Consider the following 15,999-nt stretch of genomic DNA (forward strand, 5'->3'; position numbering starts at 1 on the left):
CATTGCTCTTTTAGAGAATTTTGCCCCTGCCTCTTCTACATTGGATTTCTCCTTGCATGATTGATAAACATTGGTGATTTTTTTTAGATAGCTGATAGCTTTTTTTTCTGCTATCAACCTACAGTTTGGGCTGTTGAAAATATCTTGATGTGACATCACATTCACGAGACAGAGATGTTCATGGACACACGCCTATAACCTATATCAATCATATTGCTATATAAATAAACTTTATCAATTGATATAGACAGAGACACCAATTAATTTTACTCCCTGAAAAAGAAAAATTCAATGAAAATCACATTCATTCTAGAGGGAAGAACCTCCAATCTTCATGTTCAAGTTTAGTCAACTGCAATACAGTTTGCGTATGCTTCCATTATTTCGCTATTTCTGTACCTGCTCCAATTGGATTTGCTTCAATAATTTCACTCACTAACTGATTCAACTCCCAGTCTCCCAAAGCCAAGTCACTCCCCCAGGACTGGAGGAAACACTTGATGTACTTCTCCCTTCCCTTGCCTCACTGGTCATCTAACATCTTCACTATGTCATCTCCAGCACTATGAATCATCCCTTCTTATTTACCATAACCAGCCACGCAATCCAGTGAGCAACAGAAAACAAGAATGAATAGTTCCATCTTACTCATTCTTTTTCATTCTTAATTTTTTTGGTTATTACCATATATTTGGCTTCATATTGTAGTCATCTACAATCAGAATGAATTTCTTTCAGCTAATACCTACCTCCCATACTGCCTGTGTCCCTACTCTTATCTTTCATACCACCCATCTTTCTCTTTGTGCCTTTGTTCTCCCTCCTTCCCCTCCCCTCTCTCTCCTCCCTCCTTCCCCCTCCTTGTTTCCATGTGCAGGAGGGAATCCCGACTCTTGCCTCACTGCAGTGGATGAGGTCTGGTATTACGTAACGGAGAGAGACGGAGACAGACAACCAGCACTCACCGCTGTTAGCATGCAGTCAAGCAAGCAGGCAGGCAGGCAGCGAGAGGCAGGCAGGCAGGCAGGTAGGCAGGCAGGGGCCACATCCAATATTTATGAAGCCTCTGCAGCATCAGAAAATGCATTCTTCTCCTGTGCTGTGCGGGCAGCTGAGCCTTTCCCTGCCCTGCTACAGTACAGCAGACAGCTCTCTGTAAAGAGCTGTGAGGGGAAAACATTTTACCTCCAGTCCTCCATCCTGCATCCTGCACCCCTCCAGCACATCCCCCCCGAAGGATGAGGTATGTGTATTACACAAGCACTTGGAACATCTACTGCTTACTGAGATACAACAAGAAACACAGAGCCTGAGGGAACATTAATGAGGACTCACATCACTGCCTGTTTAATGTGTACAGCTGAGCAGACGGATGTAAGAGTGGATATCGTACGATAAAATCACTGGCTGAGATTACATTATGAAATGAAATGTCATAACGTTATGATATTGCATTCAATATGCATGACTGATAAACAGCAAAACCAAAACAAACTGTGTAAAAGATGTGGTGTGTGATGTCTGTCCCTGTCAAAACAACAAGAGCAGCTTTAATATCCTGTGGGATTGACTGCCACAAGCCAAAGCCTGGGGATGCATCAATATTGCCGCCCTTATCATATTGGGGGAACGACATGATTTACCGATCTGATATTTGAAGAAAGCAATTTGCTCTTCTAAGAAAACAGGATGGTGTGTGAAGGCTATTTCCTCTCCCACATATACATACCAATAACATACACCCACGCACAAATGAACGGCCTTGACACGGAACATGCGAGGGGAAAATGGAGCGAGGGAATGGAAGATAAAAATTGGTGAAAAGTGCGTGAGCCAGAGGAAACGCAAAGAGGTGAAGGGAGAGAGACAGATGAACAGCACAGAAAAATAGGACAAAAATCCAGTGCCCTGTAGGAGAACTCTCTATTTGATCAATGGTTGACTGTTTGCAATAATTGAACTGTTCATAAAGGGAGCACAGATGGAGCCGGCTTCTAGTCTACCAGTGTTGAAGAGCATCACTTTATTTGTGTCATCCTATTAACTCTGCCCTCTTCTTACACACCAAGCTGGGATCTTCTCTCTCTCTCCCTCTCTCTCTCTCTCTCTCTCTCCTACACACTCGACCCCGCACCATCTCCCCCTCCTCTTCCACACCATTACACTCCCTTTCTCAGTTTCTCTCTTGGCTCCCCTGTTCCGCTATATCTCTTGGTCTCATCTCCCAATCACTTTCTCTTTCCCTCCGGCTCGAGCCTCCCTGTGCTTTATACTCCTGCGTCATATCTGCGCTCCGAATCTCGTGTGTGATTGTTATCGCCGTGCCTCGCACAAGTGGCGTTGCTGTTGTGGAAATTGCCTCAGCCCGGCACCACCCTCCCCTTCCCCTCTCCGATGATTTGGTGCTGATCCCACTCGTCAATAGCGGGACTTGTGGTTAGGGCCAATAATGCACATGCTTGGAGATCCGTGGCTTAGATCCCCATTAGCAGCTCAGCCTCTAAGCTCAAATGAACCAGAATGTCGATATCTTGGCCACCTATCCATGAGCCTTCTAAGTGGTGCAGGAGACAGCGACCTTAGGGAGACCTTTGAACCGGCTGGGGGACAAGGCATCAGCATTCAGTGATACTTGAAGACAAGACATAGACACAAGAATCACTACACTTTACCATGAATAAACACTGAAATGGGAAAACGGATATGCATCTACAGGACCATAAAAATCTGGAATTTATGTCACTAACATTGTCTTTTCATTATTGCTCTCTCTCTCTCTCTTGTTGTTGATGTTGATGTTTTATAAGTGTTTAACTTTGTGTTGTTTTTAAAAAGATGGACTCTTGGAAGATTAGCCCTTGGGCATCAAATCAAATCAGTGTAATGTTTATAATCATCATTATCTTATTGCTGTAACACAATAATCCTCATCACCCACCCCCTTTTCTTCCTCCTCCTCCTCCTCATCATCACATCTTCATCGTTATTATCATCATGGTCATCATCACTTTCCTCATCACCCGCAATAACTTCATTTTTGCCTCACGTCTATTTTCCATTTGGTATTTCCACTGTCTACTTACCACTGTATCAGGCAAGTAGACCTAGAATAAGAATGAGAAACGTTTCAGAACAATTTAGCTTGGTAAACAATTTAGCAGAAACATTTAGCTTGATAGTACAACAAAAACACAAGGTGATGAGAGGCACAGTGAGTGGTTTCAGTCACAGCTTTTATGCAAGCCATGGCTAGAGGAAATCTGCTTTGTGAATTATCTGATCTTGTATTTGCATAATACCAGTGAGTGTTTACATTGGGAAGCAGAGAGTTTAGCCCATTTCACCAAGAGGCAGTACTGTCTGCCAGTCTCACTGGGTGAGCTGGCAAGAAGACGGCATCTCCGCCGCCTACTTTTTATCAGCCACACATATGCACATTTACACACAAAGATGTGCAAACACAGGCCTACACACACATGCATGCATGCCCAACATAGCCATTGAGATAGGCCTATCATGATGGAGTTTTACTGAATGCATAGGTACATACGTCTACAAGGACATACATATGTGCACACACAAACACAAACACGCACACACAGGCTCATGCACACACACACACACGCATTTCGTGTCAAACACCAACAAAGACATGTCTTTATAGCGGCGCCTACTTTTTTTAGATTACTGACATAACCACTTTCCTCTCTGGATGGATCTGACTCAGTTTCTCTGCATGCCCTACTTGTGAAAACTTTTTTTTTTTCTCCAGAATGATTTGTAAAAGACTTAATTAAGGCTAACAAGCTGTCAAAAATAAGATCAGAGTTAGGCAAAAACCAGAAGCGTCTACATTTTGGCTTTTTGGCTGAAATTCATAAAGCATCCAGCAGCAAGATATCAGATGAAATATGTGTTGAAGAAGGTGATAGATCAGGAAGTGTTTTGCAGTGTGTGTTTGTGCCTGCATGTGTGCCTGCGTGCATGTCAGAGGTGTTATGGATTGACAGAAATCACTAGAAATCACTGAGGAGTCTACAGACTGCTGTTGTGAAAAGAGGGGGAAGAAGTGTGTGTGTATGTGTGTGTGTGTGTGTGTGGTTGTGTACGTATTTGTCATTAATATTACCTATTACTATCTTATTCTATACTTAGGCTACTCAGCCAGTTTGAATGCACATATATTGCTACAAGGCTTCCCAGTCGGTAAAAATGAATGATGATTCATCTGTCAAAGAGCTTGTTAGAATATCTCTCTCTTTGCTCCTGTTTGTAAAATACAATACCTCTTATTAACTTCATGTTCATGTCAGAATTGTTCACTTAATAGCCAAGAACATGCCTCCATTTCTCTATTTCTCTTTCTCTTTCTCTCACTCTCTTGTCCAACCACTCATGTTCAAATCTGGTAATAATGAACATGAGTATTCTCAAACAATACCTCTAATATCCCAAATATTTCTGTTGCTGAATCCAGGAGGTGTTCATTATATAAATGTATCTTGCCATGAGTTACAGCTTAGAAGAACCATTTAACCAAGCTGTAAAAACAGCATCGACTGTCTCAGGTAATTTCATTACCAGGCTGCAGGTGCCAGCTACTGGTTTTCACATATTAGTGGCCATACTGTAAAAACACATACATGCCCATGCTGCTAGAAAGCATCTGTTTAGCATATGTTATTATTAGTATTCAAGGAGAAGATCTGGCTTTTTAAACGTATGAACTACTAATGTACAGCTCAACTGGTAAATCTTGTACATTTCCAGCATCTAGTTTGTTTATGTCTCTGTGAGCAATTGTAACTGATATGGGAATAAATTAATCATTCATATGAGTGTGTGCATGTGTGTATGTGTTTCTGTTTATGTGTGAATTTGTTTGTGGGTGCCGTTTGCAGAGTGGAGTAGGGGATGTATCTCTGTGGGTGATGAGGGTTGAGGTGGGGGTCCCTGGAGCTGGGAGTGCCGATAATCAATCTCTCAACAGGAGATGAGGAGAGAGAGAGACTAGAGGCCTCACTGGATGGATGGGATCGTCCCTGGGTGTGTTCACTTCAGGCTCTGGGAGATTGAGAATGATAATTTGGTTTGAGTGTGTGTGTGTGTGTGTGTGTGTGTGTGTGTGTGTGTGTGTGTGTGTGTGTGCATGTATGGGATCGAGTCTGTCTGTGCATGTGCGATTGAATGAGAGCAAAAGGGACGCTGTGTGGGTGTGTAATGTGAGTGGGCTGGGTGAGCATGTTCATAGCATGTGCCGCGATATATTGATATAGCGCATATGTTGCATGTGAATACACTGTATAGTAGTCTTGTACTCTAATAACTTTCTGTATTACATTTGTCTTTATATCATCAGAAAAGCAGATCTTACACAATGAAGACGAATATACACACACGCAGTTTACATTTTTAATTTTAGAAACGAAGGACCTTCTCTTAACAAAAAGAGGATGAGAAGAAGGGAAGGAGAAAGCGGAGGGGGCCAGTCGTTACTGGAAGCCCACAGGAGGGAGCCGGTTGCCATGGTTTCGGAGTATGTTAGTTGTGGCTGGTGTTGCTAGGCCGATGGGAGGCAGGCAGCTGGCTGCCTAACAGCAGCAGATGGAGCAGCGCAGGTTTCCAAGAACACACAGGCGCTGTCCCTCGCCTACATGTGTCATATCATTCCCGTCATCATCATCCACACACACATACACACACACACACACACACACACACTCATATATACATTCATACATGCACACACACACACACACACACACACACACACACACACACACACACACACACACACTCATACACACCAGACTCTGTGGGGAGCTATGATTGGGCTTTAGCAGCCTTTTAGCCTTTGATGTGGCAACCTCTTCCAACAGCATATACAGCACAAAGGACCACAGAGTATGTCAAAAGTCTTCAACTAGAGAAATTAAATTCTTAGGCTGGATTTAGACAGATACAAGAAATACAATGTTTAAGTGACCTAGATATGGCTTAAACCGATTCTTTGTTCTTGTGCCAATCCAGTGGAAAATTGAGATCCATCAGTGTGCCAGCTAAATAACCTGAGGGGGCTGTACCTTTTTAACCAAGAATAATACATTGTTCTAATCCATACAGATGTGGTTGCAGTAGCATCTGACCAAAAAAATATGACAAATGACCAAAATAAATCATTCTTTGTCCTCATTAAAGGGGATCAGGAGAGTAGGCTTGAAGAAACAAATCCATTAAGCGTGAAGTAAAAAAGATCTGCAGGATTATTTGGATCGGATGCTGTTTGCAAAAATCTTGCCCTGTCTCTATGGGATCATTTTGCAGTATGTTTTAGTCCTTGAGCTAATAAAGCTTAGACAACAAGAAAAAAATATCCTCAGAAGTATTCTGAAGTGTACTATATTTAACTGAGTAATAGTCTTTGCAGATTTTTGTCAAAAACACACGCGCCTGTGTGCACACCCACACACATACAGTACCAAGAGTTGCTTCTGCTGGGCTTTGAAGTTGGTTGGCAGTAATAAGAATTTCTGCTGCTGATTTTTATAATATATATATATGTGTGTGTGTGTGTGTGTGTGTGTGTGTGTGTGTGTGTGTGTGTGTGTGTGTGTGTGTGCATGCATGCATGCCTTCATGTATGCGTACATGTGCTTGCATGTGTGTGTGTGTGCTTGTGTGTGAGTATCTTTGTGCAAGATTTTTTTTAAAGTTGAGAAAGGGAGATAAGCAGAGGAGGCAGCTGAAAACAATAACCAGAGGATCACTGAACCCACGACTCTGAACTTTAATAACTTCACAGACCTGTGCTCTCACCCTGGGCAAGATAAGTCTAAACATAGCCAGGCAGCATGAGATATGATAGAAGAATTTCTTTCAGACCGCACACAGAAATTCACACTGTAATTCTGTGCCATCCATCTAGGCAGGATAGCATCAAAAGATTAGCATGGATTTGAGTTAAAGCCACCTGAGGTATTTTAGGTACAGAAGCAGGAAAAGAACAGATGAATGCATACCGTACATATGCTACCGTCTTAAAATGCCTCTTCCTCAAACCTATCACGACTTGAGAGATAAAAAGCCTTTTTTGTGCTGTTACCATGGAAACCATAATTGGAGTCCAGTGTGATGGCACTGTTTCCAATTAGAGCATGGCTTTGTACCAAGCGGAGCCATGCCAACTGGTTGCTGGGTTTTATCATATATCAGGGACAGCACAGCCGTGAAAGGTGCGTCTAACAGAGCAGAGTTATCCTGGCCCAAATCAATGTTACTGCCAGGCTGGAAAGAGAGAGAGAGAGGGAGAGAGAGAGAGAGAGAGAGAGAGAGGGAGGACAAAAGTGGGGAGCAGTCATCACCACAACCAACAAACAACTTTCTTTATATGTTTGGACAGCACTGACTTGGCTAACTTCCAACGGATGAATGTACTGCAAAAAAAAAGAAAATGTAGCCAGAGGGGACGCTCTCAACATAAGCTAATTAATATTTATTAGATTGTTATGACTTGATTACTCATAACTATCACCCCCCCCCCCACCCCCCCCGGCACCGTGCCCCCGGGAAGCATCAGCAAACTCCGGGAAGCGTCGGCAGTAAGCCCTCCGCGCGCTGAAACCTCCATGCTTGTCTGTGTCTCTCTCTCCGCCGACAGAACAGAGGGCTGCATATACGGCATATGCATCGAAATAAACGGCGATATAATTGTATAGATTCTACTTTAGCTTCAGTTAGCTTCAGCTTACATGCAAGCAACGGTGGATACCGGTAAACTCCTGGTGCCTGTTTGTAACTGTAGTTTGTAGTAACGTACAAGTGCCACAAGACAGCTCGGCCGGCGGAAGTCTCTGGAGCATGCCGTCGTCGATTACCGTAATTATCGTAATGCATTGCAGTAACAAAAAAACGGCTACCTAACGTACCCCAACAGAAGCAGATCAGAAAACAAGGAGGCTTCGTACTAAAATATGAGCAAATATACTTATCAAACAGAGGGAATTAGAAATAAAGGCCTGTCTCTAATATAAGCCTGCTTCCAATAAAGGCCTGGTACCCTCTGCAGTTGAGGTAAATAAAGGCCCGGGCCAATATTAGAGGAAATACGGTATTTGAATGAATCAGACCCTGATGAAAATGTAGCTCATGTGCAAGTGTTTTCCTGGGCAGCACATGCCGGCCCTGGAGTCATGCTCATAGCTCAGCTTAAGAGGCTCTGATCGCTACATCCATGTCACTGTTCCACTCAATCACGCATCTCATCCATCTCGCCCCGCATGTTAAGGAGTGGGGATTGGACAGACAATGGAATTATCCCCATTAGAATAATTCATTTCCCCCTGGCGGGCCAAATGAGAATGTATCAGCGTTATTAATAATGTGGTAGCCAGGTCCAAAAACAGCCTTCCTTTTGACAGAGATGGAGGAGGCGAGTCAAACTGAGAAGAGAAACTCACCACGGGCCTCAGGCTGCTGCTGGGCTATGCTGCAATGCACTTTACCTATGCACACACACACACACACACACACACACACAAAGACACAAAGATATATAGACAGTGTATAAAGAGTGTATACTTGGTATATGCAGCACTTAGGCACTTGTATTGAATATGTGTAGTGCACTATGACACCAGTGTACGAACTCGATGCATTGATTCACTCCCAAGGATACAGCAGCCTATTCATCATTTCTATAGAGCGCTATGCATTTCCCACACAGCTATAAATCACGGTCTGTAATTGCCCACGATATAGCATGATTTTTTGCGGTATCCAGAATACAGGCGGACAGAATATGTTCATATTGATTCAGAGTGGTGTTTTTCGGTTTGCTCGTGTGACAGAGAAAAAATTCCCTCTATTTTTTTAACACTGGGGTATAATTACTGATCAGCGCCCTTTGTTACCGACTAAAAACATCAAACCTTTGAAAGGATAGTAGACTTTGTACTCCATTTTTTTCTTTCACCTTGACAGGACTTAATGAACAGTCATCCTCTGATATTAGTTGATCTCAGAATAGCATTTTCATAATTGACTCTTTACTCATGGTCATATTCAGGTGGAATTATTAAATGGAAAAATGGAAAAATCACAGAAAACCATATGTAATTAATTTCACCCGTGATTAAAACAGGACAGTCAGAGGAGTGTAACATTTCACATACCCACAAAGCCCTTGTAGCTTAAAGGGAAACTTTGCTGATTTTCAACCAGCATTGTATCATTACAATATGGGTAGTATATGCAAATGAACAATGTTTAGCTTCCCTCCATGTTGCCTGCACCCAGAGCTCCCCGCACATTTGCCGGCAAATGTGGAGGAGATCGGATTTAGACTACAAACTACGTTTCTGCATTTTCTGTAGTGGTGCCTTCAAGGACGGTAAAATGTGGGTCTCCCAAAACACTCCTGTCCCATGCTACACTAGCGATAGGGAAAAGCAGACACTAAAATATCATACTACTAAATACTTTAAAATATCAGTACATTTGGAAGAAAACTAGTTTCATGATACGAGGCCGAATATCGCACTGTTGAATCAGACACAACAGAGTCTGGAAGAGGAAGCGACCACCGGACCGGAGCGACGTTTCAGCCACAGCTAAGCCAAGCTGCTAAGTTTCTCCGTGATTCATCCGGAAGAGCTGAATGTAACTCAAAAAAACAACTAGCTTTACAATATCATGTCGGAGCAGAGATGTGGCGCCACTATTACAACTTATGAGGCCGAATATAGTGCTGTGGAATCAGACAAAACAGAGTGTGGAGGAGAGGGCGACCACGGGAGCTGTAACAGCGTCACTATGATTAGCCAACAGGTGTTCCCGCCTGTGGAGTATGTTATTGTGACAGCAACACACAGCTGGCAGAGGCATGATGTCATCACTCTTGGTTCCGTTTGCATCTGCTCACATAGACCCAGATTTGTCACAAAATGAGATAAAGGGTCACACCCACCCTTATGCAATGAATGACAGCACAAAATTAAATACTACTCTGGTTAGGCGACCATTTAAAGGAGAATACGGTGTCATTGAGACTTATAGCCCATTTACATGTCTAAGTCTAGTTTACATTTTTCCCAAACAGTTTGCAATGCTAATTACATTTTTAGAATCGGCCCGTCTCTAATGTTTTAAATTTTGTGCTGGTTTTCATCATCTATATCTATTGATCCCAAACTCGCACTGATATGAGTGATGGCTTGTCGGACTCGGAGGAGAGTTGACAATTGATTGGTTATGTTGTTTAAGCCCCCCCCCCCTTTCCTGATTATCTGTATTGATCCTGAAGTTGCGTTGAGGTATGTGATCATGTTAATCCCAAAGTCACATTTAAATGAGTGACTGATCATCGGACACAGGATAGAGTTTCCTATCAATTAGTGATGTCATTTAAGCTCGTCGTACTTGGAAGTGAGTATCCTATTGATTGGTGATGTCATTGAAGCACCTCCCCTTTCATGATTGGCTGATTTTTGATCATATATATTTATTAATCTCACACTGAGATCAGTGAGAGATCATCCTCAGGAAAGAGTTTCCTATTAACTGGTGATGTCATTAATGACCCTCCCTCTTGCCTGAATGGTTGTTTTCCTTTGTCTATATCAGTGGTTCTCAGTTCTGGTCCTCAGTAGCCAGAGTCCTGCTGGTTTTGTACTGTATCTGGTAGTTAATTACATTCACCTGGTGGCAACTACCAAGTAAAATATAAAACCAGCAGGGCTGTGTAATCAACTACAGGTGTATTGCACTGATTTCAAATCTGTGGAAGTTGTTTTTCACACTGTACAAGAATGAACGGCAGCAAATGACTTCTTCTGAAAACGAGCCCTGAAACTTAGACAAAAAACATCACTGTTATCCTTTAACAACAGTATATGCTCAGTTTTTGAGGAAGGATTGATGCATCCGCTGAAACTGAATCAATAGAAACAAATGTTAGTGGTTTACTGCTTCTCAAATGGATTTACACACCATGTGGGAGCCTCATGAGCCTCATACAAGCTGACTGTGCTTTAAGTACATGTTGTTCAGCTCTGGTAGAACATCACCATGTCAGCCTGACATTAACCCACTTAAAAAGAGAGCAGATGTATCTAACCACAAACACACAGCAGCCCCACCCCCAGCAGAGTGTGTCTATTATTCCGTAATGCAGTTCTCTAAGCTGCACTGTCATACGGCCCTCAGTCTGACCCTCGAAAAACCTGTTAGTCACAGCAGGGAGCTCAGCAAGAGCTCAAAGAGCTTGGGTGTTTGTTTGCTGGGAATTTTTCAAGAAAGATATACAGCCTGTGTGTATGTGTGTGTGTAAGTGTGTATGAGAGAGAGAGAGAGAGGGGGGGGGGGGGGAGAGAGAGAGAGAGAACATTGCTACTGCATACTACCTGTATGCTGCTGTGTGAGTGAGAGTTAGTTTAGTTGGCTTGCACTAAAGCCTACAGAACATGCTCCTGAAAAAATAATTGCATGCTGATGCAAGTGGCCCATTCCGCCTCACCTCAGCATTTGAACCTAGCCACACCTTCCATTATTCATGACTCCAGCAGAGCCACCTTGCCACTTTTTCTTCCTGTTAGCCTTTTAAGTTGTTTATCGTACTGCTGCCCACTTTTCATTGGATGATCCAACTCTATTCTTTCCTCACTCTTCCTCTGAAAAGCAACTATGCTTTTCAGAGCCACTGGGAGGGGTACACAGTTCATGGGGCATTATTTAAGTGTTTAATAAAAGTTACAGGCATGTAACTAACCCTGTACTGAAAAATCTTTCCCATGGAAGCTCCTCAAGCCCCCCATAGGAGCCAGGATTTGGGGCCACATCATTAGACACTTCAAACTCCAGGATGTGAAAGAGGATGAGTGTTAATTTGCTCAAATCAAATCAAATCAAATCGAATTACATGGAATGACCAAAAAAAAGTGTGTGTGCGTGTGCGTGTGTGTGTGTGTGTGTGTGTGTGTGTGTGTGTGTGTGTGTGTGTGTGTATGGAATAGCATGGAGTTGTATGGAAGAAGGGTCTTATGGACTGAATGAGTGCTGCTGATGAAAAATGCAGTGAAAAGGCCTCTGAATCGTAAATCCATAAAATTTTAATTAAAGACACTCTGCCTCCTGCCCTTGATTCTTAGGTGTTTTTGTGCACTTTTTTTTCTTGTTTGGCTGCATAAACTTGACTGAATACAGACTTCCATTTAAAGTCCTCCGAAGTCCATCCGATCATCATTACAATGAAATGTAAGAAATGTAAGAAACTCAGAACCAAAGGATTAGCCAAACAACAATTCCCCAAAAAACAGGTTAACAGCTGAATGTCCCCGTTACAGATCTACCACTTAATGTTCCTTCACTTCCTCATCCAACTCCCTGTCCAAAAGCTCCCACATGATAGACATGCAATCAGAGAATTTCTCTAGAGTCAAGAACAGCTGTAATGTGTCTGCCTTCATCTCATAGCCACTCTAACCCAGAATGCAATGTTTCAGCACTAAAATGGAATATTTCATGTAATCTGTGGTGTGAAAATGGTTGAAGCCCTTAGAGACTTGATATGAATGCCTTGAGCTAAGGTAAAGAAATATGATTTCTTAATGGTTCATTTGGGAACCATTTGGGAATCATTAAGTGGTACATTACACCATAAAAGAAGTGGCCTATACATCTCAAAAGAGCTTTTAAATCAAATACCTCTACCTTGTTCTTATGCTACATGATAAAAAATGATGTCATTTCCCCTAACGACTCATGCATCACTGAGTAGTTTGCTGCAAATAAGCACTGACATGGCATGCATTACACCTTAACAACATCAGCGACTATTGCTCTGCTGGCATTTCTCACAGGTAATGCCTATTTATTTTAATATGTGATAGTTCTCTGCAGTGAAATGGTCTGATGTGTGAGCAAAAGCACAATTATCTATTCATCAGAGCCCAACATGTTTTTGGCCTCCTATAGTGACACAGCCATTACACTATTATATGCTGACAGTGAATGAGTGAGTCAGTAACCAAACAACCCTTACTCTGTCTGACACACACACACACACACACACACACACACCCCACACACAATCACATATCAGCTTACCACTCTGATAAAGTAAAAATCAAAACAAAAGAGCCAGTAATGGTTTCATAGGCAATATAATAATAATAATAATAATAATAATAATAATAATAATAATAATAATAATAATAATAATAATAATAGGCATGTAAAATTTGTTACAGATTTCCCATTTTTGGATTTGGCTCCAACATTTTCAGTTCTTACAATGTTTATCCCCATTCATGCTGTAAATGCCTTTAATCCTGTAATATTATTACATGGATAAGATTAAATATTAACCTTATTTAAGCAAAATAGCCTCCCATCTGTGTTTGCAATAGCCATAAACAAAATTAGGTTTCCATGACCATTGTTTAATGAAGGGTTTATTGATACGTGGAAACAAAGACATTCAGTGGAAAATATTGTGCAATGTCCACTAAAAACACACAGCATCTTATATGCAGGTTGAAACCAAACTTAATGAGGGTGAACTTTGGAAGCTGGGTACTATGTTCGATATTTTTATGTTCCACCACAATGGTACATGGTGTGCGGGACATCGTGTTGTCATGGTGATATCTGTGTGTATGTGTGTGAGTGTCTGTGTGTCTGTCTGTTTGTCTGTGGTTAGACACATTCTTGTAAACACAATAACTCAATAACAATTAATGATAGAAACTTCATACTTACACCACAGATTCCCCCTATAGAGTAGATGATCTGATTAGATTTTGGAGCACCTTGCTGCATCATGTGAATACCACCCATGTGTTCTGTGGCGACAAGTATGTTGACATATGTTGAAATATTTGCTAATTATCGCTTTAATTCACTTAATTAACAACCTCATTAGCATAACTGGTTATGTTTAATATATCATGGTGATTATTGCAGCTCAAGTGCCTCTTGTTTTCTTGTCTGTTTTTGCAAGTATTTGCAGAACATGTTTTCTAAGTTCATTAAAAATTTAAGTGAAATTGTACCAGCCATAAAAAAAAGATTGGAGGAGGCAACATTACACTGACAATCACCTGCAGCGGAGCTTGGGAGACAAAGCCCTACCCATAGCCAATGCTTTGTATATAGGTAAAGGTCAGTTCTGTGAATGAATGAGTGAGTAAGTGAGTTAGTAAATGAGCAAACAAAAATGATATTGGTATGCCATTCAAAATCGAAATGGCTGACAATGGTTTTAGGTGAATAATACTCTGCTTTTGTCATCCCGGGGCATTTGTGTATTTACAGTACGTGTGCAGGCTCACAATGCTTGTGTGTATATGTGTGTGCGTGTGTGTGCGTGTGTATGTGCGTGTGTGCGTGTGTGTGTGTGTATTTGTGTATCAGGCTGTCAGGGCTGTACTCCACTCCTAATGGTTTAATGGGCACCCTGTGGTGCCTCTCAAGCCCCCTGGAGTGGGGCACACTCAGAGTGTGTGGGAGCACAAAGGCGCAGCCATGTCTCTGGAGAGGAGTGTCTTTGTGACGAGGGGCCACTGCTGCGCTGACTGCGGCTGGCCTCATGGTGATTACCCTCCCCGGGGGGTCCGCTTTGTGGGCCCTGAGACCCAGAACCTCACCTTTACATACCCCCCTGCTGCGCCCCAACAGGGGGTCGCAACGCACCACCGTCGATCACCCCGGCACTTCACAAGAGCAGCCTGCCCGCAGAGGAAACGTCCTGCCTCAGCGCAGTCTCCTGATCAAGGAGAGCAAACACACATCTAGCAGACAGTGACAAGTCATACATCCAGATGTTTCACAACCACACATACAGATACACATGATTACCTACATTTAAAGGGAAATTAAGGCACCTGACTATAGAAATCAACATACATACACACACATACATATATGCATACAGACATATCAGTGTTTCCCCCTGAATTTTATTCTTGGCAGGGTGGAAAAGCCTCAGAAACAGCATTTAGATGTGGGACACTAAAATTCTCCAAATTACTCTCTTCAAACTACTATTGAAATTATTTTAGGTTTTAGGTTTTAGGGTTAGCAGCTCCTTAAAGCAATGTGACCCACCCCACCTATTCAGTGGTAGGGGAAACTGTGATACATACACACATAGATACATAGATACATAAAAAACATACATGCATATGTACAATGCATACATACATACAAACATGCATACATAGAGTACATACATCAGCAACCCCTTAAAATCTCCTCCTGTGTGATGACCTACTTATAAGCAAATGCATATTTCATATGTCGAGCAATTTCAGGCACATCACACACAGTACAGTATGCAGATCCTTTCCCACACACTCTGCCCACTGGCTTCTATGTTCACACCGCATACACACCATGCACCATGCAAGAGGCTGTAATTGTGTTTTGACTATGTTCCTTAATAAAGAACCCTGGGACTTAATATGCCTTTGAGGAGGCTCTAGCCTGGAGCAGCAGAGCGGGCATCCCAGTGCCTGGCTCCAGGTCCAGGGGCCACGGGGGCGAGCAGCTCGGCTCCTCTGTTTCCACTGATCAGGGTCACACTGTGGGGGCCCGTCCCCGGTGGACGGTTCAACGCCCACCGCTGCATTTTGCTGTCATGGAGACTGTGGTCGTTTCTTGTTCAATCTTGATAAATCTGGAGACTAATGTGTATGTCTGCCTATCTTCTTATTAACCTCCTCCTCTCTCTCTCTCTCTCTCTCTGCCCCCCCCCCCTCTCTCTCTCTCTCTCGGTCTTTGTCTCTCTCTCTGTGTTTTCTGGACTGACCTTCCTGTTGTGTTACCGGTCAATTTGATCCATTTTTGACTGAAATACTGGTTAACCTCTCTTTCAATCCATGAAACTGTATGACTGTTCCTTATTTAAGTTCATGAAGTTAAGTTCATATTTGAAAAACAACAACACACTGATGGGTTGTGTATGTCTATGCTGATTTTGTATGCAAAGTTGATGCTGCATTT

The sequence above is a fragment of the Centroberyx gerrardi genome, chromosome 16, assembly GCF_048128805.1.
Source record: "Centroberyx gerrardi isolate f3 chromosome 16, fCenGer3.hap1.cur.20231027, whole genome shotgun sequence".
NCBI classification, from domain to species: Eukaryota; Metazoa; Chordata; class Actinopteri; order Beryciformes; family Berycidae; genus Centroberyx; species Centroberyx gerrardi.